The sequence below is a fragment of the Chaetodon trifascialis genome, chromosome 12 (assembly GCF_039877785.1).
Source record: "Chaetodon trifascialis isolate fChaTrf1 chromosome 12, fChaTrf1.hap1, whole genome shotgun sequence".
In the NCBI taxonomy this organism is placed as follows: Eukaryota; Metazoa; Chordata; class Actinopteri; order Chaetodontiformes; family Chaetodontidae; genus Chaetodon; species Chaetodon trifascialis.
Genome location: NC_092067.1, coordinates 10,954,651 through 10,975,963, shown reverse-complemented (window position 1 = coordinate 10,975,963; position 21,313 = coordinate 10,954,651). Strand labels below are relative to the sequence as shown.

The window sequence follows — 21,313 nt, the reverse complement described above, 5'->3', positions numbered from 1 at the left end:
CGATGGACGCCGCATTTTTGAAATGAGCTGACTTGGTGTTTTCTCTCTCACCGAGCTTTGCACATCTTTGTCAAAATATGGAGACAAACACACCAGCCAGCTGAAGCAGGGGTGAATCTCACAACAACCATGCAAATAAATGAAAATTAAAAAAATAAACCTGACTAAACCCGTTCATTTTGAAAGAGCAACAACAAATGGCAGAACTCCAATTCTCCACCCACCAACCAATGGTCTAACTTCATCACTCAGCTTTATTCTTTTTAATCTTGCCAAACAAACAAAAAGAGCGCTGTAGGATGTGCAGAGAACAAGAGATGCTCTGTGCCATATTGAACATTTTGAGACTGGAGGCTAGAAACATTTCTGCACTGCAGTATCCTATTGACTGGGAAACTTTACTTTGTGGAATAGAAGCAGGCTGTGGAATCAAACAGACAAAACGCCCTGAGCAAAACAGGCCCCGTGTTTCAGCTTTTCTTACACCCAGATAGTCAATAAAGTCAATTAGCAAAACCAGAGACAATCAAAGAGCAGCACTCAGTCGTAAGTTGTTAAAAAATATAAGGAGTGATCAGATGTTATAAACATCCAGACCATAGAGATGCTGCTGACTATTCATGACCATGACAGGCAGGTGAGAATGAACTCATTTTACTTATGAAGGGAAACACAGTAATATCATGGTATCTTTTAATCTCTATAGCTGTCTAAACCACCTCTGGGTGAACCTGACTGGAGCTGCAGCTGTCTTGAAATCTGACATGTAAATGAGGTAATTGATCTCAAGACAATTTCGCCCTCATTTTGTTTCGTTTTTTTCCAGAGGAGATGGAATTATGAAGTGATCACATGAAATTGCAACACATAATTAGTCACAACATAAACGAACAATGTGCTAATTATGCATCTTGGCAATGAGACCTGCGTTACTCCCGAGGCTACACCGCAGTGATAATGCTGAGACGAGGCTGGCGGAGGGCTGGGCGTTGGGTACTAGACTGTATTTTATCAGGCGAAGCTGATGTATGGCTCTTTAATGATAGTTCGCTTGTACTAAAACTCAGGTGTCCTAATGGTTTTGTCACCTTGGCATGCCATTTTTATAATCTTTAAAAGGTCTACATTTAGCCAGATTTACATCCAAGAACAAGAACTCTACTCCTGCTGCTATCCATCGAATGCCACCACATCTGACCACATCCTGGGTAACAATCACACACAGATATGCAACTAACTCACACACTAGAGAGCTCAGTCATTCATGAGGAGGTTAATATCTGGCTGAGTCATAATGCATATTTTCAGTTTGGAGTCCTGCAAACATTTAGTCCTCAGTCCAGTGCAGGGAAGCACTTAACTCTGCGCTTCCTGTGGCTGTCAAAGCAAAGTCTGAATTAAAGATGCAACACTTGAGTAAAGGAGTACACACGGCTTCCTCTCATTTGGAAGTTTAAATTCCACGCAGTACACTCTAGGCCGCATGCACTAACAATCTTCAGCAACACGGAGGCACCTCTGTGAGCCGCTTAGTGTTGTTATGCTTCTGCTCATGAAATGGTGAGCTGTTTACAATCCCATCTGGGGATGCAGAGGCAGCATTGGTGTGTCTCTACTTTTAAATTGTCTTGTACTCCTACGAGCCTCCCATTACTCTCCTCCAGTTCACAGCCCTGACAGCTAACTGTTGGATCCTGCAGAGGAAAGTAAATACTCAGACGGTGCATAAACTGTAACAAAAACAAAGTCACCCTGATTATATTTATGGGTCAGTTCACTCAAACCAGAAAATATATTTTCTTGACTTTGCCTCATACTGTGTAGCGATGCAGAAACTTCTGGCTCTGTTCAGGTGGAGATTTCGGCCACCATCACAACACAATGGAGGTAATGGAATAAAATTTTGTTTGTTGCGCTCACAGCAGTGAAGATTTACCGTTGAAAAACTCAACAGCAGTGTCTCTTTCCAAAAATGATGCCCCAGTTAGTTTGGATAATCCACAGACCTCGCTGTGGAGCTTTTTTTGGCAATGCTTATATGCATAGATTAAAAAGAGGACTGGAAGAGGAAAAACAAAGCATTAGTGGAAAAAAACTTTCCTTGAGGAATGGATTAAGGGGGTTTTACTATCAAACACAATCTCTAAGCATTACCGAGCATCGGTGAGGATCCTGCGAGCAACAAATGGCAGGAAGAGGGTTTCTCTTAATGAGGTAACATGGGAGGGAAGCTAAACAAGCTGCGTCCTGTGTGCAACTGTGCTGTGTGCACAATTCGCGTCTTTGAGTTAATTCACTGTGCACTTCATTTGTGATGAGCATGCAGGCAGTAGCACCACTGAGGACCCTTTGCTGTCTGAGGAAGTAAACTCTCAATCACCCAATGGGCTGCCAAATTCATTTTAAAACGAGCTCCTCTCTGGATGAGTTGTGAAAGAACATGTTGTAAAATGAGGTTAGCTCATGCGGAAACACGGCACAGAAATAGTCCTCTGAAACTTTCTTTCCCTCTTTCTTCTTCTCTGCATAACACAAACCACTGTTGACTCTACCCCAGCTTGAGCTTTACCTCCTCTTTGTACCTTCTGCTCCATCGGTCTTCTTTCTACTCCTCCCTCAGCTATGGACTTGAATTATTCTCTTTGATCAGGTGCTACCTTGAGGCTCCCAAGAGAGAACAGACTGATGTAGCAAGAGCAATGCAGAAAGACTGGTGCAACGCGATGCAGACCTGTTGAACCACTTAAACTGCCATCACACTAGTAGAGCTGTGGATCATTCATCCAGGCTATTTACTTATTGTCAACTGTTGAGTGGACAACTATAAATAGTCTGAAAGGCAAATAAGAAAAAGGCTTAACACAGATTATACAAACTAAATCATGCAAATCTTTTCTTACTGAGGGTGACAACAAACCAGATATGCCACAGTCACATATCTTTATCCTGACTCTGAGGGCAGACACTCGTTTCATTCATCTTTTTGAGGTCTTTTAACCTTAGATTCAGAAATGCATATTGTTGCTCTTTTCCTATTTTGGGGGGGAAGAAAAAACAAGAACTGAAAAGAGGAAATCTTAAACCTTTGGCTTTAATGAGGGGTCCCACATCTGTCTATCTACTGACTCGAGTGGGGGGAATGACTGAAGGAAAGATGCAGTCACTGTTTTAAAAGATGGAAGCAAACATGAGGATGGAGTCATGAAACTCATAAACTTGTGTCACAGGTGGCAATTAACATTCACATTATTTCTTTCTCTTTATCAATTAATAAGCTGTTCTGTTGATTACATGGTTAATTCCTTTATCTATAGAAAGTTTGATAAAAGAGAAAATGCTGAAGATAATTTCACCAACGTGACATATTCAGTTGCTAGTTTTTCTGACCAACAGTCCAAACTGAAAAACATTTCGCTCATCAAATCCTCACAGAGCAAAACAACAAATTTTCACATTTAAGAACCTGCAAACCTACTGTTTGCGTTTCTGCAATGAAAAATAACTGAAGCCATTCAATCACTAGAACAATGTCTGTGGATTGACTGATGAATTAATGTATTTTTCATTTCTTCGTGGCTCGGTATTGATTGTCATTTATTCTTTGTGTTTTTTTTTAAATCATGAAAAAGCACAAATGTGAGCCAATCAGTACCGCACAGCATCAGTGAGGAGATCAGTCTTGTTTTCAGCAAACGGAGAAGGCGAGAATTTGCCAAATATTTTCATTGAAGAGAATATTTCCTGGGACATTTTACCTCGCTATTTATTTTCCATCAGTGACTGTTATTTTCCATGACTGACTGAAAACAGTCTAAATTTATCCAGTTTTTCCAAGACACATGGGAACTCTTAATAAGCAGTGTGAGCAGAGGGTTGTTTCTGGTATCCTGCTTGTCCTTCTTGCACATGTTTGTTTGTCTATGTTACATAACTCTGTGTTGATGTCAGAGCCACAGGGAGACCAGAACAGCGTGCTGAAAACACAAATGCCATACATATAAGAGCTACATCTCTTTTCCATGCACACATGAAGCACATACATGTCATTTCTTGGGAGCCATGTTTGAACATGAGCTGAACACAACGCCGCATAAGATCGTGGTATGACTCCACTCTTTTCTCTCACAGCATCAGAAGTGTGTTTGGCAAACCTCCAGAGAAGACACTGACCTCTATGAAGACAGTCTGCCAGCAGAAAAAAAGTTATGGGAACAAGTACAGGAAGCAATGGGGGTGGGGGGGGGGGGGTTGTTATTCTTTACTTTGTATACTGCCCTCTCCACCTCCTCTTGGAAGCACATTTTAAATTCACGCATGTTTAATCGATTTGGAGAAGTTAATAAACGGCTGATTATTTGTTCCGCTGCCAGCGTCTGCCCGTACAGTTAGCTCTCGTTTCTGACCATTGAAACAAAAAGCGGTTAAACTGATATCACTCTCAGGTCTTCACGGTGAAGAGGACGGTACAATCAGCAGCTGATTATCTTCATTTAGCACGAAGACTGGAAACAAGGGGGGACAGCTAGCCTAGCTTTGTCCAAAAGTAACTAAATCTGCCCACCAGCACCTCTAAGGCTCACTATTTTACACAGTATATCTTGTTTGGCTAATATGTGACAAAAAAAGAAGCTCCACGCTTTCTAAAGCGCTCAGCCGCTGAAACATTTTGTGACAGCTAGGCTATGAAGCGATGTAGCCTGCTAATGCAATGGCTAAAGTCAGGAAGACAACAAGGTCCTGCATGTGAGATCAAAGACAAGACTACAGCTGATTAATATGCATACTGGACACCCACTGGACTACGGGTCTACTATGGTTGGTCTACAATGACGGAAAATATTCGGTTAGCATCCTGGAGGCCAGTGAGAGAACCAAAAGAGCAAAGTTGTGGGTCAGAGAGGAAAAACAAAGAGCTGAAACTTGCTGTAGCTGCAGCGTCAGGTAATAATTCTCTGTAAATGAATCACAAACAGTCCTTATCAAAGTGTCGTAATGTTCTCACATTGTCACTGGACGCATTAGAAAAATGCTGCCTGTCGGCGCTTTAACGTCCCACTTGCAGCATGTTTTAAGACCTTTGTCCCTCTTTGGTTTCACCTAAACATGTTGAATATTTGTTATCAATTCAGCCTCCGGTGTTAAATGCCAAAATTCCACCACAAGGAATGTAACACCTGGCTAAACGCTCCCGACTGCGGGCAAGAATTATTTTTCCTGACACCTCTAAATCACATGAACAACTTCGGTTTCTTTTCACCCTTCAGCTGAGGGCCAAAAAGGGCTTCACGTGATGTTATCTCCATACCACCATGTTCATCTCTCTCTGCTCAGTGCTTGGCTGATCATTCAAACACTTTAAATACGAGACTTCTGAGCTCTGCTGTTCCTATCATGGTTTGCTGCACTGTAGGAGCTCATAAATTGACATTTAACAATACACTTGAATGCCGCCACAGTGATTTAGTGTTTCCTGAACAGAGGATGGCACTTCTGCTTCTCTGACATGCAGATGATATCACTCCTTCCACTGAACTGCTGCCACATAAAACTCAGAAGCGCCACATTCACCAAGCATCTGCCAGCAGCTCTCCATGTGCTGCCGAGGAAGACCCAGGTCACGCTCAAATAACTGTGGTTCTGCCCAGCCAAAACAGCAGATAGGGTAAATAGATGGCCTGCAGCATGTGCATATGACTGTGTGTGTGTGTGTGTGTGTGTGTGTGTGTGTGTGTGTGTGTGTGTGTGTGTGTGTGTGTGTGTGTGTGTGTGTGTGAGAGAGAGCAAAACAAGGAGAAGACTCCACAGGCGAAATGCTGTGTGTGCACGGTCTTCAATTCTCAGGAGAACCCTGTGGCTCTCTGAGCTATACATCTCATAAATAAAGCAGGACTTCCTTCATCTGCAGCCGTGTGTGTGTGTGTGTGTGTGTGTGTGTGTGTGTGTGAGAGAGGGAGAGAGAGAACAAGAGAGAGAAAGACACAAATGGATAACAGGAGGCCTATCATATTGCTCCATTCAGCGACTGAATCAACTCGGAAGCACGCAGCAGCAGCAGCAGCAGCAGCAGCAGCAGCAGCAGCAGCAGCAGCAGCAGCAGCAGCAGCAGCAGCACACTTCAGAATAAATAGACGAAGACACGCTGAATTACTTTTATAGCCCACATGGTTAAAATTACATGAGCTGGTGATTCCACTTGATAATATGCCTTAAAATATTGAAAAATATTTAGAGCAGAAATATGAAAATTGGACCGTTGTTTCCAAAGCATTAATCTGTCCTCATACAGATTTCATGAGCACCGAATTATCAGCCACGATTAGCCGGACTGCTGTCACATGACTTTTAGTTGTTGTTGATCTCTATAGGCTTACTGCAGCTCTTCCATATGCCACACTATGAGGTGATAGGAGCTATGTTGTTAGCTTGGAAAAAGACATTTAGGATAAAAATACCAAGAGCCTGCTACAGTTGTAACCTAATCATTTCACAGGTCAAGGACGTGCCGCACAATCAGCGTGACATAGAAATACGTTAAAAGCCAACTGAGACTCAAAACACAATGGCAGCAGTGAATCAGAGAGCAACAAAAGGGAATTTTAATGACAAAAAAGAAAAACACTGCTTCATTCTGTGGATCCAGAATGTGGGACACATCATGTGAGAGACTCATCAAAATTTTAAGTCATTCAACTGAGGGACTAAATCCACGACAGCTGTAGATTAAAGACAAAAATGCTTTAGTGGGTGTTCAGTGAGAAAGCAGCGCTGCGTTCTCAAACTACAAGGGGCTGTGTTGGTGGGGGCATGCTGCTTCAGGTACTGGGTGAGGCAATCAAATAGGATCCAGGAAGTCCAGTTTTAGTAAAAGATCCATGAGTCTGAAGGCAGCACTGCACACTATGAGACAAAATTATATAAATCCACCATCTGTGACAGAAGGCCTGGCAGTTCAGAGGCCTCTGCACGCTGCCGGCTGTCAGACACGCAGCTATCATCAGTCAGTGTTGTGTCTTGTCCTGCTCATTGTGCGATTCTGACAGCACTGTTCAGCTCCTGCATTGTACCAACAGCAGAGCTGGTGGCAGGTTTTCACAAGAGCTGAATTCCATCCATGTAATCCCTCCCACGATACATGTCTCAGCAAACACTATCGATGCGCCTTGAGAAGCTCTCACTTTCTCGTTCTCTGTGTGTTGTGTGGGCACTCTCCCTGAATTACAGAGATTTCTCAATTATCTCTCTGGAAACACGTTCCTAATTCCCTCCGCAGGCTTAAGTCATGTGAGTCATCAACGTCTGCTCTCAAGGATTGTCACAACGAATCTTCTACTTTTAATTTAAGATACGCAACTGGCCATTTGGTGCCTGCCTATAGACCCTGTAGCCCACAGGTTTTCACCCCACGTGGCACAGATAGCTGAGCATTATTTTAAATCCAACAAATTGCGAAACAGTGCAAAACCTGCAGTCCTCATCACCAGCACAGATCTAATGTCAGATCACTTTCTGATCTCTTAAAAGTTTTTCTTTAGTTACACGCCTCAAAGTTGAATGATGCAACAAATCTGCTGAATAGCTTACACTGTTACACATGGAGCACAATATTATTTGTCTGTATTGTATTTGTAGCAGTGACTACCAGACTTCTCTAACACTACAAAGACCAACCACTTGGTGAGCTGAACAGCTGGTGTCCAGCTGGTGAGTCATGGAGGACAACGTTAGAGTTAGCAATGCCTAGATAATTGGGCGTTCCAAATTGGGAGTAAACAAGGGCAAAGAAAAAATAATTAGAGAATAGACGGAATAAAAAAACAGACTTCTTAAGATCAAGGAGAGAAGAATTATCTCAGCTTGCAGGGGCACATGGTCTGTTGCAAAAAAACAAAGATTTAAATGACTTTGACAATGTGCTGGTAGAAATCAAGAAGACCAGCCTGCCAATCACTGAGCAGCGTGTGGAGCGAGTCTTCATCTCAAGACCCTGAACAAATGTGAATCATAATGTTTACTCGAGCGTCGGAGCCGTTCGCAGCGTCCACAGGAACGGTGGGAGATCTTTAATGAGGCTGAACCTCTGAGGGATGCGGGTAGCGTGGGCTGCGAGGCTCTAAGGGGAACTTGGAACGCGAATTGTTCTGTGAAATACAGATAAGTGCAGCGCTTGTGCTCCGGGTGAGATAACTCAATGTTTGTCTGCATATGCCGGTTTGTGCATCAGGACAGCCAAAGGGGAAAACGTCCACTTAATTAAATCAATTAGAGCATGAAGGGCCAGAGCCTCGGCTGAAAACAACATGATGGAACAAACGCAAACAACAGCTTAACTCTTTTTACGAGTCACAGAAACTCCAATGACGTTTGAGCCTCTTCTTCATTTCATTGAACAATGCACCTAAACATGGTCATTTAATGCTTAATAAAACACGTTTGTGAAGCAGGCAGGTGAGGAGGGGTAACGAGATTTTTGATTAATCTACCAGTTATTTTCTATTGGTTGTTTTGTGCTCCAGCACCTTATCAAACACGTTGGGTTCACACTGCTTTAAAGCTCAGATGCACAAAGCTGTCGACACGTCGCCACTTCCTGCATGTGTTTCACAATAAACGCCTCTTAATGTGATGGCAACATGCCTGCCACAGTTAGCTAACATCGCTGAGCATTTAGACAGTTTCTGCACCTTTTGTCCGGATGTTGTCTTCAAACCTTGAATCAACAGAACCCATTTCATTCCAGGTTCAACAAAGCTTTGTAAAGGAGAGCGGCTCGGGAAACAAGGCCCGGTCACATCTCATTAACGGTTTGGATGGAGCCTTGCGACGGTGGCGTGGTTTGGTGAAGAGCTGCAGAAGCATGTAATCAGGCTGAGGGGAGCCTTTTCTAGGACAACTGAGTAAAGCACCGGCTCTGTTCACAACAATAACACGCCTACCGGACAAAAGGTGTGTGTTATATGTGCTAGACGAAACTGTGACTGTGACACCAGAGGACAGGGTTTGCATCCAGACTCCCATCGTGTAGACAACAAAAGCTTTAGCTAAGGTTTGGAAGAGATCGTGGTTGCGTGGTAACAAACTCTAAAATCATTGTGGACATATTCTGCATTAAACAGACCACAATCTTTTTCTTACCAAGTGCAGCCAATGCCTAAACAAAACTATGATAAGTTTAATAATGCTGCAGTCATTGTATTGCTACACTAGACATTGTAGTAGATTGTCAGCAGACATTTTACTGATAATTTTAGTCAACCTTTTTTGCAACTTCCATCCATCCATTATCTATACCGCCTATCCCTTTCGGGGTTGCGGGGGGCTGGAGCCTATCCCAGCTACAATGGGCGAGAGGCGGGGTACACCCTGAGCCGGTCGCCAGCCGATTGCAGGGCCACATGCAAAGACAGACAAACATTCACACTCACACCTACGGACAATTTTTTAGAGTCATCAATTAACCTAATGAGCATGTTTTTGGTCTGTGGGAGGAAGCCGGAGTACCCGGAGAGAACCCACGCATACACGGGAAGAACATGCAAACTTCACACAGAAAGGCCCCACCTGACCCGGGGATCGAACCGGCAACCTTCTTGCTGTGAGGCACGCGCACTACCTGCTGCGCCACCGTGCAGCCTTTTTGCAACTTGTCAGAAAAAAATAATTCAGTTGACACCATGTTTCCTTCATTTGATGTTACATGTGAACTGTATGTCAATGCCATTTCAGGGCAACGGGGTTGCAGAGAGGTTAAGAGCAGTGGTATCAACCTCGGAACTGGTCGGTATTTTGAGTTTGGGTATGTGAGTTTGTATCGGGAGAGAAAAAGTTGGATCTGTGCATCCCTATTATTGAAAAAAAAAAAAAAAAGACTGCAATTTCCGAGAACATCATCTGTCATACTGAAATTTTGTGTGTGTGTATGTGTGTGTGTGTGTGTGTGTGTGTGTGTGTGTGTGTGTGTGTGTGTGTGTGTGTGTGTGTGTAGGCTCCTGAGGTCCTGAACTTTTGTCCAAAGTTTACACTCTGCTGCTAAGAAGTGTTGGGTTTCACTCCTCGTCTGTCTCTCTTCATGGCTCTAAGTACCAATTTTCTGCTGTGTAATATGAAGCACATACACACTGAAGGAGAGCGTGGGGGAGCCGCTGACCCTTGATTACGATTTAACGAGCACTTCTCGGACTGTTTGTGAATTTCTGGTCACGTTTCTCTGTTGAGGGAGGAGGAGCTGAATCCAGTGAGGACCTCAGGAGGTTTTCAGTTCCCCGCTCCCCAAATCTCATGTTTTTTGTCTCGTTCCGTTAATTAAGACACGAGCAGCATTACAGACTGAATTTCACACTTCTCTGCAGGAAGTCTGCTGCCCTTTTCTTCTCTTTTTAAGATAATATGCCCTGACTCCCACATTCTTATATTTCCTTCATCATCATGTTTCCAAAGTTCTAACCTCCACCGCCATCTGAGGCCTTGACATCACGCACCATCCACAGATTACAAAGTGCACGGGTGTGGCTCTGTGGACTAAGTGAGTGTAAGGCTGATTTACTGTACCACCGTACTATAACCAGCTTTACTCACTCCTAGTTCCCTCCCTCCTTCATGCTCTCACCCTCAGTGTCCCAGAGCAGGATTAGGCCCGGTGCCCAGTGGTGACACAAGGACACTGGAGCCAACAGGCTGTTAGTTCAGTTGTTGGGCATGAATTAGGAACTCGGGGCGGGTGGTGGAGGAGGGAGGTGATGACAGAGATGAAGGACAAGGAGGAGAGAACGGACAGACTGAAGAAACAAAAGACAGCTGAAACCTTAAACTACTGATAAGAAACAGAAAAATAAAGTCATGGCAAAACTGAGGTGTGGATTACAGGCGAAGGAGACAGACGCTCACGTCTGGATGTCAACTGTGTATTTAAAACAGACTAACACTCACAAGCTGCTCTGTGAGTCTGCACTAGCTTAAAGCACTTTGATGCTTTAACTAAGTGCTCACATCAGCACTCTGACATGCTCGCAAGGAAAATGTTTACATGCTGATGCTGAGCAGGTTATGTTTGCAACGGCCGCATCTTCCTTTAGCATGTTAGCATGGTAAGATAAACACACAGTACAGCTGAGGCTGATGGAAATGCCATTAGTTCTGCAAGTATGGTTTTGTCATACATCAAAGTGTTTGGCAAATGAAAAATTTGACCTGATAATGGTGCCAGATGAAATGCCAGTTCATTCAGTGGTTGTCAAAAGCCCAAATGTCAACCATACGATGGTGCGAGAAGAAAAGTCAAAGGATCCTTTGAACAAAATCCGGTGTCTATCACATCAAAGTTGAGACATTTCACAGAGCAGGTGAAACCTTTGACCAGCTGGTGGTGTTTCACGAAAAGTAGGTTGTGAGGGTTGTTTGGGGTCACCAAAATCAATAGGATTCATCATTTGGACACCATGAGTATCTGTTACATATTTCATGGAAATGTAGCCGACAGAACAACCTCGTGGTGTGCTTCAGGTAAAGTCAGGGGATCACCAAAGATCACTGCGATTCAGCCTGAATATCTGCACCAAATGTAACAATCATTAACAATTACAACACATGCAATTGTGCTGCAGCAACGTGGTTAGAAGGAAATGGTCAACAATAGCAGGAAGTTATAAAGAAATTCTGAAAACATGCACAGTATAAATGAAAAAACAATTATTTTGCTAAAAGGAGTCACACTGTTCAATGGCCACTGTGTGCCTCCTGCTGAACAGTGTCACAAATCCTCTTTCTTTTCTAGACCATGGGGTCATAGAAAGGGGGTCTTTTGTCATAACTGTATGAAGTGTCAGTTTAATGGCCTCCCGTTCAACAGATTACACATAATTACAATGACAATGGGGTGACCTTTATCTTCAATAACAACATGATGCTCTTTGTGAGTATGCCTCTGTCTCCCGACCGCCCATCTGTGCTGCGCTTATTAATTCCTTCTCCTCTCCTCCAGAGATTAGGATTTCCTGAGGGAGGCAAACATTGCGCTTTCAACAAAGCCAAAATACCAATTTTGACAACGATCTCTATTCCCTGCATGGTTTCCCCCGCTGCCCTGTAGCTTCCTGAGGGACTCTCGGAGACAATCAAAGTAATGTGGAGTAACTCACATAACTTCAAACAAACATTCACAGGAGAGGCTGCTTGTCATAGATGCATTAAAAGTTATTTTGTCGGTGATGTCCAGGGCACAAACATGATAGGATGAAATAAGGACTATGAATATCAAAAACTTTACTAAGCCTAAAACACCATACCACAGTGTTTTACGGTGACACATAAATCTATTTCGAGTTGACTTTCCTGCAGGACCCTCCTTTAGTATGCTTCATAAAACGTAAGAGGATGACGCAAAACCAACCTTAAAAGCCTTTTCTCACATCCCAATGAAAAGGCGGATATTTCACCGGGTCTTGAAATGACTATCTTCAATTATTTAACTACCAATTACATTATTAAAGTATGAATTTTTTACTGTCATATTATCCTTCTAATTATTATCACATGAGCCAGACTCATAGTACCGTCTGTATGCAGTAATAAGAGCTGTCATGTTCACATTACACAAGATCACACTGAAGAAAGACAAACGAAACTATTTCTTGATAATAACATTGTCTTTTTCCACCAACTCCTACTCGAAACAATAGACGAACAAAACACTGTGTCACATTTCATCACTTAGACTGTGTGAAGACGAGCAGAGCAATTAGTCTCAGCTCATAACTGTGCAATCAAACACGGAGGAGAAAGGGGATTGGGCTTATTATCTCATCTGCAAAGATGAGGCTCAAATGACAAATCTGTGTGCAAGTGTTCGACTCAGGAAGTCAACCGGCGAGAGAGAAAACAGTCAGTTTGCGATGCGAGCGACGTCAGTCAAAGCTGAAACCGAGCTGAGCGAAACCAGAAATGGAAACAGGGCAGTATTTACGCACTTACCAACTGGGAAACAACAGGACTGCGTATGAAATGACGACTGTGAATAATGAAAGTCAAGCCTTCACACCTGTGTTTGTTCTTTTTATCGGCCTGGATGTGTTGTTAATCATTACACGCAGGCTGTTACAATTCCTTACACACATTTAGTTTAGAGAAGTTAAATAATATCACTGTATTTATCGCTAACCTGCGGTGTTGTCTGCCAATTTTCCATTATGTTGTGAAATAAATACCCGAGCTGGCACCTTAAACTCTGGCATTCTGAAACTTGGCTGCGATCATGGCTGGTATTTCACACCGACTTTCTGGAGGTGAACTCTTTTAATCTGCGTGAAGCTGAGGGAGGAAATCACAACGATTCCACAGAGGAGCCGAAACATCTCATTCAGCAAGGGGGGGCAGGGTCAGCCCACGAGCTTTCACTGCATCCTCTGAAGGTTTGGACTAATTACACACTCACCTGACAGGCTGCAAATACAGAGTCTTTTCACTATTACTTCATCAATGATTTTCTCGATATTCGTTTGGTCTGTTTAAAAATGTCCTCATTTGTCCAACCAAAACCACAAAATGATCACTTTACAAAGCTGTTAAAGATGGAAAAACAGCTAATGCTCAGACTGGAAAAGCTTAGAGCAGAGAACATTTATCTTTTTTACATGAAAAACCAATTCCTCAGTTATCAAAATACTGACTCTTTTTCTGTCAATCTACTGATCGTTTCCACTTAACGGCCTTACTTGCACACGTAGATGACACGTACGTGATACGTACTTCTAGCCCTCTAAGGGTCTCCATCAAGCTCTTCCTTCAGGAGGAGATGCAGCCCAACCACCAGAGAGAAGCTCTTTTTGAACTTTTCGAGAAGTGTTGCCTAAATGAATGAATCACCTTGTCACAAACAAGTCAATGATTCATGCTTTCACGTGTGTCTGACTTCCACGATTCTTCATATTTACAAGCAGTAACGAGCAAATGGACGACAGCTCAGCTTACATGAGGCCTGAAGAGCCATGTGCCAAGTCTACATGCATAAATACAGCAGAAGAGGGCAGGGCTGCAGCTACGCATTATTTTCATTATTGATACACTGATCAGTGTATAAAATGTCAAACAGCTGCCAGCACCAGTCCCTGAATCCAGTGCTGACATGAACTGCTTGTTTTGTCCGACTAACACTCAAACACTAACAGGTAATCAGCTTACGAAGGAAATCAGCAAATACTCACTTTTGACAAACAGAAAACAGGTCGTTGTTTTCGCATATTTGTTTGAAAATGAGGATGAATCAACTATCACAGTGATTGCTGATTAAAATCCTGCAGACTAATCAGGGTTTAGCTGAATGGAGCTCAACACCAAACCTACTTTAACAGGCAGCAGTGGAAGAAGTACTCACACGCTGCTAAAAGCGGCAATACCGCTGTGTAAAATCACTTGTGTTGCATTCAAACTGTACTTTAAATGTAAAATCAGTAACTAGTAACTTTCATGTATAAGAGCTGGATTAGTAAGCACAAGACTTCCCACTAAAATGCAGTGCAGCAGAAGCGGAAAAGAGCATAAAATAGAAATACTCTAACACAAGAACCTCAAAACTGCACTTAAGTACAGTAACTGAGTAGATGTACTCAGTTACTTTCCACCACTGGCATCAGGGGCTGTCTAATAAAACCTTCAAGCCCCTCACTCGCTGCACGCATGAGGCGTTCAAAGCATTTCCGAGTTCTTAACTTCTGCAGACAGGGAGGAAGTTTCTGTCACACCGGCCCAGCAGTCTGCTGTTGCACCTGCCCTCCTCATACCTGACATTGCAGAGCGAACCTTGTCCCACAGTCTGCGTTACCATGGTGCCAGGAGGGCGTGTCTGCAGCATAGGTGTGCCATCACAGTCTACCTGCACCTGAGAGCAACCTGAATCACTCCACTGCCAGCGTGAGCAGAACACACCTTTCTCGCGGTCTCTTGAAGAGATAAAAAAGATGAAAATTAAAGCAGAGGTGCTCCAGACAGAAAGACAATGCAGGCCATCATGAGCGCGGATCGATGGAGGGGTCCGGGGTGTAGTTACCACCAAGAGCCGCTAGTCGCACTGACAGGCTCGGCATGTGGCACCGCCGCCAATCTATGGTGTTTTGGCATACGCGGTTCATTGTGTAAGATACTGCGACTTCAACAGAGGCTCGAGATGCATTCAGGTGATGGACGGATGACTAAATATTGTTTGAAAATAAGTGAATAAAGAAGACAAACGCAGAGAATAAGTCAGACCAAGGAGATGTCTTGGAGAACAGAGATGTCTACAGAGCTGCCTGTGGGTCGCTGTGGGAGCCTCCTCTTACAGGCCTTTAAGAAGTGGCCCCGTGTAAAAACTGCCCAACGGGTGAGACGGTGAATTTAAACTACGTGTTTTAGTTGTGAGGATGACAAAGTGAGCCGTTCACAGGGAGCAGTTTCACTGCGAGAGGAGCAGACGCACCGAGGGTCGAGCACAATGTCTACTTGAACCCCATCTGAGTGGACAAAGACCCGGCGTCAAATCTACAAAGTGAGGCGAGGAAACTACAACATTTTGTCCCAACTTTTAGGACTGTTTGCCACAAAAAGTCTCGAGAGGAAATATTAAAGGAAAAGAGATGTTTTCGAGGTGCTCGAGTGGCGAAAGTAGCTCGTCCAACTTACACAGTTCATCTGCGGTCTTACCTTAGTGTTCACTCCAGTGAGAATGGGCAAACGGCGACACACTCAACACGCCGGAATAAGACCCCCGAACCAAACAAGAAGTAACTCAGCCCGCGTAAGAAGCGACAAAATAAGCTTTAAATCCACATATCCTCGGGTTTCACAATTTTTCTTTCCTTTTAAACATGGACTGACCATGTACTGCTCGACCTCTCCTCGCTTGTTTTTCTGTCGCAGGCTAACTGCCTCCACATCGATCACTCGTATCAAGCTAGCCCGCATGAACAACCGACTTCCGTTGTTAATTTTCAAAATAAAATTGCACCTGGGAGGCACACAAAAGCGATCAGTTTTTTTATACAAAAGATGGTGGCGTCATCTCGACACTACAGTCATAAAAACACACTATGTCATACTGTATCACATGGTAAAAATACTTAATGTCTGTGTTACAAGAAAAGGACTTGTGTGATGACACAGGCTAATATGTACTATCATCAAAGTGTTACAAGTATGCATTATGAAGGAAGAATAATATTGATTAAAAAAGCTCAAACTTCATTTAAAAAACAATGTTACAAAGTGCTTTACAAAGGAAAAACTAAATTAATGCAAATCTATGCCACAATCAAATAGGCCAGCAATTGAAGGTGCAGTATACAGAATAGAATATACTAATGCCCAAAATACAACCAAGTAAGATAAAGCAGTCATATAAACACATACAAAATAGTGGAACTAGAAAAATAAGGCTTTTGAAAAAGATATGTTTTAAATGGTGAGATAAAAGAAGCAACTGATTCTGCAAGAATGGCCGCTTTCAGTGTTATATCACTATATATTATATTTTTATTGTCACAGATGCATTCAAGTATGAACAGTATCTCAGTGTTGCATGTGGTTGAGGTGGAGCTAATTTAATGATTTTAAATACTGTTGGTTAGTTTAATCTACAAGTGAAAATACAGCTTTATGAATATTTAAATTTGGTTATTGAGTCATAACACACAAAAAAAGAAAAACAAGCATAAATAATAAGCCTTATAAGCAATTGGAATATGTAATAAGACATATATCATAGCAAAACGCCCACAAAAATGTATTTAATGTATATAAAGATCACTGGAGCTCGCACTGAAGTTGTAAAGACTTACTTTTCCTCTATTATTTTTGCCTTTGTTGTCAGTATTATTGTTTATTTCTTTATTTTTCAAACCTTCTTTCTATTTTCCCTGTACTGCTGCATTCACTCCCTCCTCACATTCACTTCAGTTGTTGAAGAGGAAAAACTTCTAACTTTGGAGGAGCGTCTCTTGATTTCCGGTGTGATTCTGCTGTCTTCGGTCAACTTGATCGCCGGTCCCAGCGTTGGTGACGTCACCAACGCCGGGACCAGTCCAGGACAGCTCTAGAGGAAAAGGGACACACTCTGGGGGCTCCATCGCCCCTCGCAGATGAAAATGGGAGGTTTGCTTACCCTGCCTTCATCTTTGCCTCATTTTGATGATAGTGTTGATTTCTGAGGAGTCTTGAGGAGTCAGAGAGGACATCCAGTCTTGCTTTGAGCCCACAGATTCTTCCCATTCAAGAATTCAACAGTGCCTAAAAGAGTGACAAATAAAATTCATTTATCTACAGACAGTTTCTTTTGTCTACGCTCAGAATACCTCAGCTGTTTACACCAACTGGCAGAAATGTAGACATGCACAAGACCAAAAAAAGCACAAAAAAAACATGTGCTATGTTACACATAAATATGCATATTGAATTCATTTTCCATGCGAACAGTTTTCATTCAGGTCCTAAATGGACCGCAGCGTGGGTGTTTTCTCAGCTGCTCTTTTCTGGATCAACACATATGTGATATTTACAAGATTTTGGAACATCTGACATACTGTGTGACCAAATAGCAATATTAGCCCACACAAAACAGTTTGCCTTCAACTGGTTACTCCAGCCTACATTAAATAATCACGAGGCTACACTAGAATAAGATGAGATCAACCTTATTGTTCCCACGCAGGAAAATGAAAGAAGAGGATGGAAAATGGAGTAAAAAAAACAAGTGCACAAAAGGGAAGTGAAAATAGAATACCATATGAGCTTAAACTTTAAACTACAACAAGGAACATCGAGAAAAATAGAGGTTTTATTAACCATGTGCTATATATAGGTCAAGTATCAGTCTGTCTATGAAAGAATATGTCTTATAAAGTAAATAAATCAATATAAAAGCACCTTGAAATGTTCAGTTTAAATAATACTATGGAATAATGAATATATGAGCAGCTCTTGTGTTTATCATCAGAGAGATATTAAATTTGGCATCAGCCCTGTGGTTCCCTCCATCTTCTGCTGAAGCACTCTATAGAATATAATGATATGACTGCTCAGCTCGACATATGTCCTGAAGAGATGAGTGTTGGATGAGTAAACATGCTAGTGACAGTGAGTCACAGGTTACACGCAAGATGATTCTATCTTACAACTCAGTAAAAATGACTCAGTGCTATTTTAGTATCAAAAGACTGTTGACAGAAATAAACTGAATCAGAAAGTAACGTTGACTCAGGAAGGAAGTTCCATCAAATTTATCATCCAAAAATGACTTTTATTTGTTCCAGGTGATTTAATACTTTTTTCATCATGCTAAATTAAAATAATATTTTAAATCTCATGTTATTATTCAGGACTGTCAGAAGCTCAAATGTTGACATAAGTGACAAACGGGTTTACACTTTGCATCTAGAGTGTTTTTGACCGTTTCTGCATGTCTGTATATTCATTTTTATTATTCTTATTCATTTTTTTCCCCTTTCATCAGTGTCTCTTACATTAGCTTTTATTATGATGTTTAATCTGTCAAACTGAATACATGAAGTCCAGAAACAAGACTTTAAATATGACATAAAAGTTGAATTCAGGAGTCCACAAAAAAAAGTTCTTAATGATGTTTTATATGTTGTTATTATTGATATTCATGACATAGAAGTTCACACGATAACGGTTAGGTTAAGAAAACTGCGTCATCATATCCTCGTCACCTGATCTACAGCTGCAGTATATGCCTTCTCACCTGCTACACACCTGTAAAATTGCTCTAAACCACTCATCACACACAGCTCTCACAGCCACAACCTCCATTTCACTAATGTACCTAATGTGCAATGTTCATCCACTCAGCACTTCAGTTAGGACAGGTGCACTGATGCAAATTTACTCTTTTGTTCCTTGTTCCACAGCGCCTCCACATGTCTAATCTTAGTCCTGCACTGAAGAGGGGAGGAGTGAAATGTGCGCCTGAAAGGGTTTTAGTGATGCTCCTCTGAGGTTTTGGGGTGTGAAACTGAAAATAAAAGGTTGAGGACAAAACAATACTTCATACAAAATCACTGCGATTAAAAACACACAGTTTCCTGCGCAGATGTTTGGCCCCTGAAGTGTTGAGTTTCCTATCACAAGGGGGCAGAGCACCCCTGGCAGAACAGCCGAACACCTTTCCCATCATCGTTTGTGCCGCACAAACCAGCCTTTCCTGAGTCCTCAGTGTGGTGTCTTAAAATAACAAACCCACTGCTTCTGTAGCCTTCGATTTGATTAGAGAGCAATTAGGAATAAGCACAAGCACACAGTTGTCTGTTGGAGATCCACATTGTAAAATTAGCTTGTTTCAACACAGCTGGCAGGAGGCTTCAGGGGTGAATGCATTTTTGCACCACCAGACCTGCAGTTCGTATTACAAGATTTTACACCTGAATTTCCTCCAACATAACATTATTAAACATCTGGTGGTCTGTGACTGAGAGGTAACTCTATCTATCGACATTACTGCTGTTCGCTCAGAGCACAAAATGACTGGAATGGCTAGTCTTTCATACTCCTCCCCTCTTAAGGCCAAGGAGAGCTTGACTTATTAATCGAGCCTTGTCAACACTTCATCTGCCACTGCTCTAATCGGGATGTCTTCCATTTTAGATCCACGCCCCTCATATTCTCACCAGCCACACCAAATCATCCCACTGAGTGACGGCTGAGAGCTCTGCAGCTGAGCACGGCTACAGTTACGACGCTGATGAAACAGGATGTTTATTTGGCAGAAAGACCACCTGATGGGAAGATGATGTACATGATGAGCCAGTGGCTCCTGTGCTGCTCTGTGGCCTCAGTGAAATGAGGATCACATTCAATGCAGAAGATGTGTGTGTATGTGTGTGTGTGTGTCCATGCATGTTTTGGAACTGTGTTATCATGCATACTATCTGCAAACCATCCTAGAGTGTGAAAAATTAATTTGAAGGGAAACAAAACTGACATTTGCAAAAAGAAAAAAAGTAATTAATTGATTAAATCTTGTAATTTATTTGTACTTGTTAAATGCACATTTGCCATTTTATTGAGCACACCTTTCTAAAAGTCGTTGAGAAGACTGATACAGCTAAAGCCAACAACTGCTTAGCTTAGCTTAGCATAAAGCCTGGAAGCAGAGGGAAAGAGCTCTGTCTGAAGGTTACAAAACCTGCCTATAAGCACCCCAAAGGCTCACAAATGAAGATGTTACACGGTATCTTGTTTGTTTAATTTATTATATATTAATAAATTAAACTTAATAATATTAAGTGTAAACGCATGTCACATTGTGTCCATGCTTTCATGGCAGATTCAGCCTACTTTGCACAGTGTGAGGGTGACAGGCGACTACGCATCCAGAGGATTACGCATTGTAACTGTTCTCCTCCGAGAGACTCTATCGGCTTCCAACTCTTTGCCATGCAGAGACGCATGCTGAAATATACAAATGTTGGATGCAGATCGAAAGATTATTGTTTAACTGGGTGGAGACTCAGATGCTAGTTGAGCTGTTCGATTAGTACATTCACAAACAAGCACCAAATCCTGCAGCTAAGCTCAGTGTACAGACTCATCACTGCCGTTGACTGAATCTGAAGCATTAGTTAGCTCAGCTGTGATGTAGATTCTGTCACTTCCTGCTTAAAAGTTTACAGAAAGACCAGAGAAACAGCCATGAGATGATTCGTCCGCTGCAGATAGGAGGTCGTTGAGTCATCGCTCGTTTGTATCTGTGTCATTTTGTCCTGAACTATAAGAGTGAAACGGCAACAGATTGAATATTCTACAGAGCTCAGAACAGTCAGAAATAGCACTGCACATCACTGTCATGAGGCAAACAGTATATTAGTTTATTTCTGTGTCCTTCTGCCCAATTTTCACGCCTACTAGCTCTAACATTCCCCAACACCCCCCCCCCCCCACCCCCCCCACCCCCCCCACCCCCGGTTATTTATTTATTTAATTTCCAGCCTTTTCACAGTCACCTGATCAGCACTGCCTCTGATTCTGATGAATAGCCACTCACTCTGTACCTGCCCCAAATTATTACTCCCATTATCTATATTATTATATTGTTGCTTCCAGCCTTTATTCTGCCCAGTCTCTTTTAAATACATTGCCTTTTACCCTTACCTGCTCTGCCTCTGCATCTTGCTTTTAGGTCCTCACACAACTTAGGAGGTTTGTTACAATCAGTCATTTTTTGCACATTTTGCTTGTCACAAGAGGAAAAACACAGGCGTTACTCAGACATTCAAGTGTCCCAATAAGCCATGACAGTGTGACAATGAGGCAGTGAGCCTTCATTGAGCGCAAAGTT

At 42.3% G+C, this 21,313-nt stretch overlaps 2 protein-coding genes across 2 annotated transcripts in view; both read right to left on the bottom strand.

Moving 5' to 3' along the window:
* Window positions 1-15,889, bottom strand: part of nck2a (NCK adaptor protein 2a) — a 32,515-nt gene extending 16,626 nt beyond the window's left edge. Inside the window, exon 1 of the mRNA XM_070976530.1 lies at window positions 15,667-15,889. The gene's annotated coding sequence lies outside the window, so the exon portion shown is untranslated. The remainder of the gene's footprint in view (window positions 1-15,666) is intronic.
* The window catches only part of coa5 (cytochrome C oxidase assembly factor 5), a 220,527-nt gene that overhangs the window by 81,580 nt on the left and 117,634 nt on the right, over window positions 1-21,313 (bottom strand). The gene's annotated exons all lie outside the window — the stretch shown is intronic.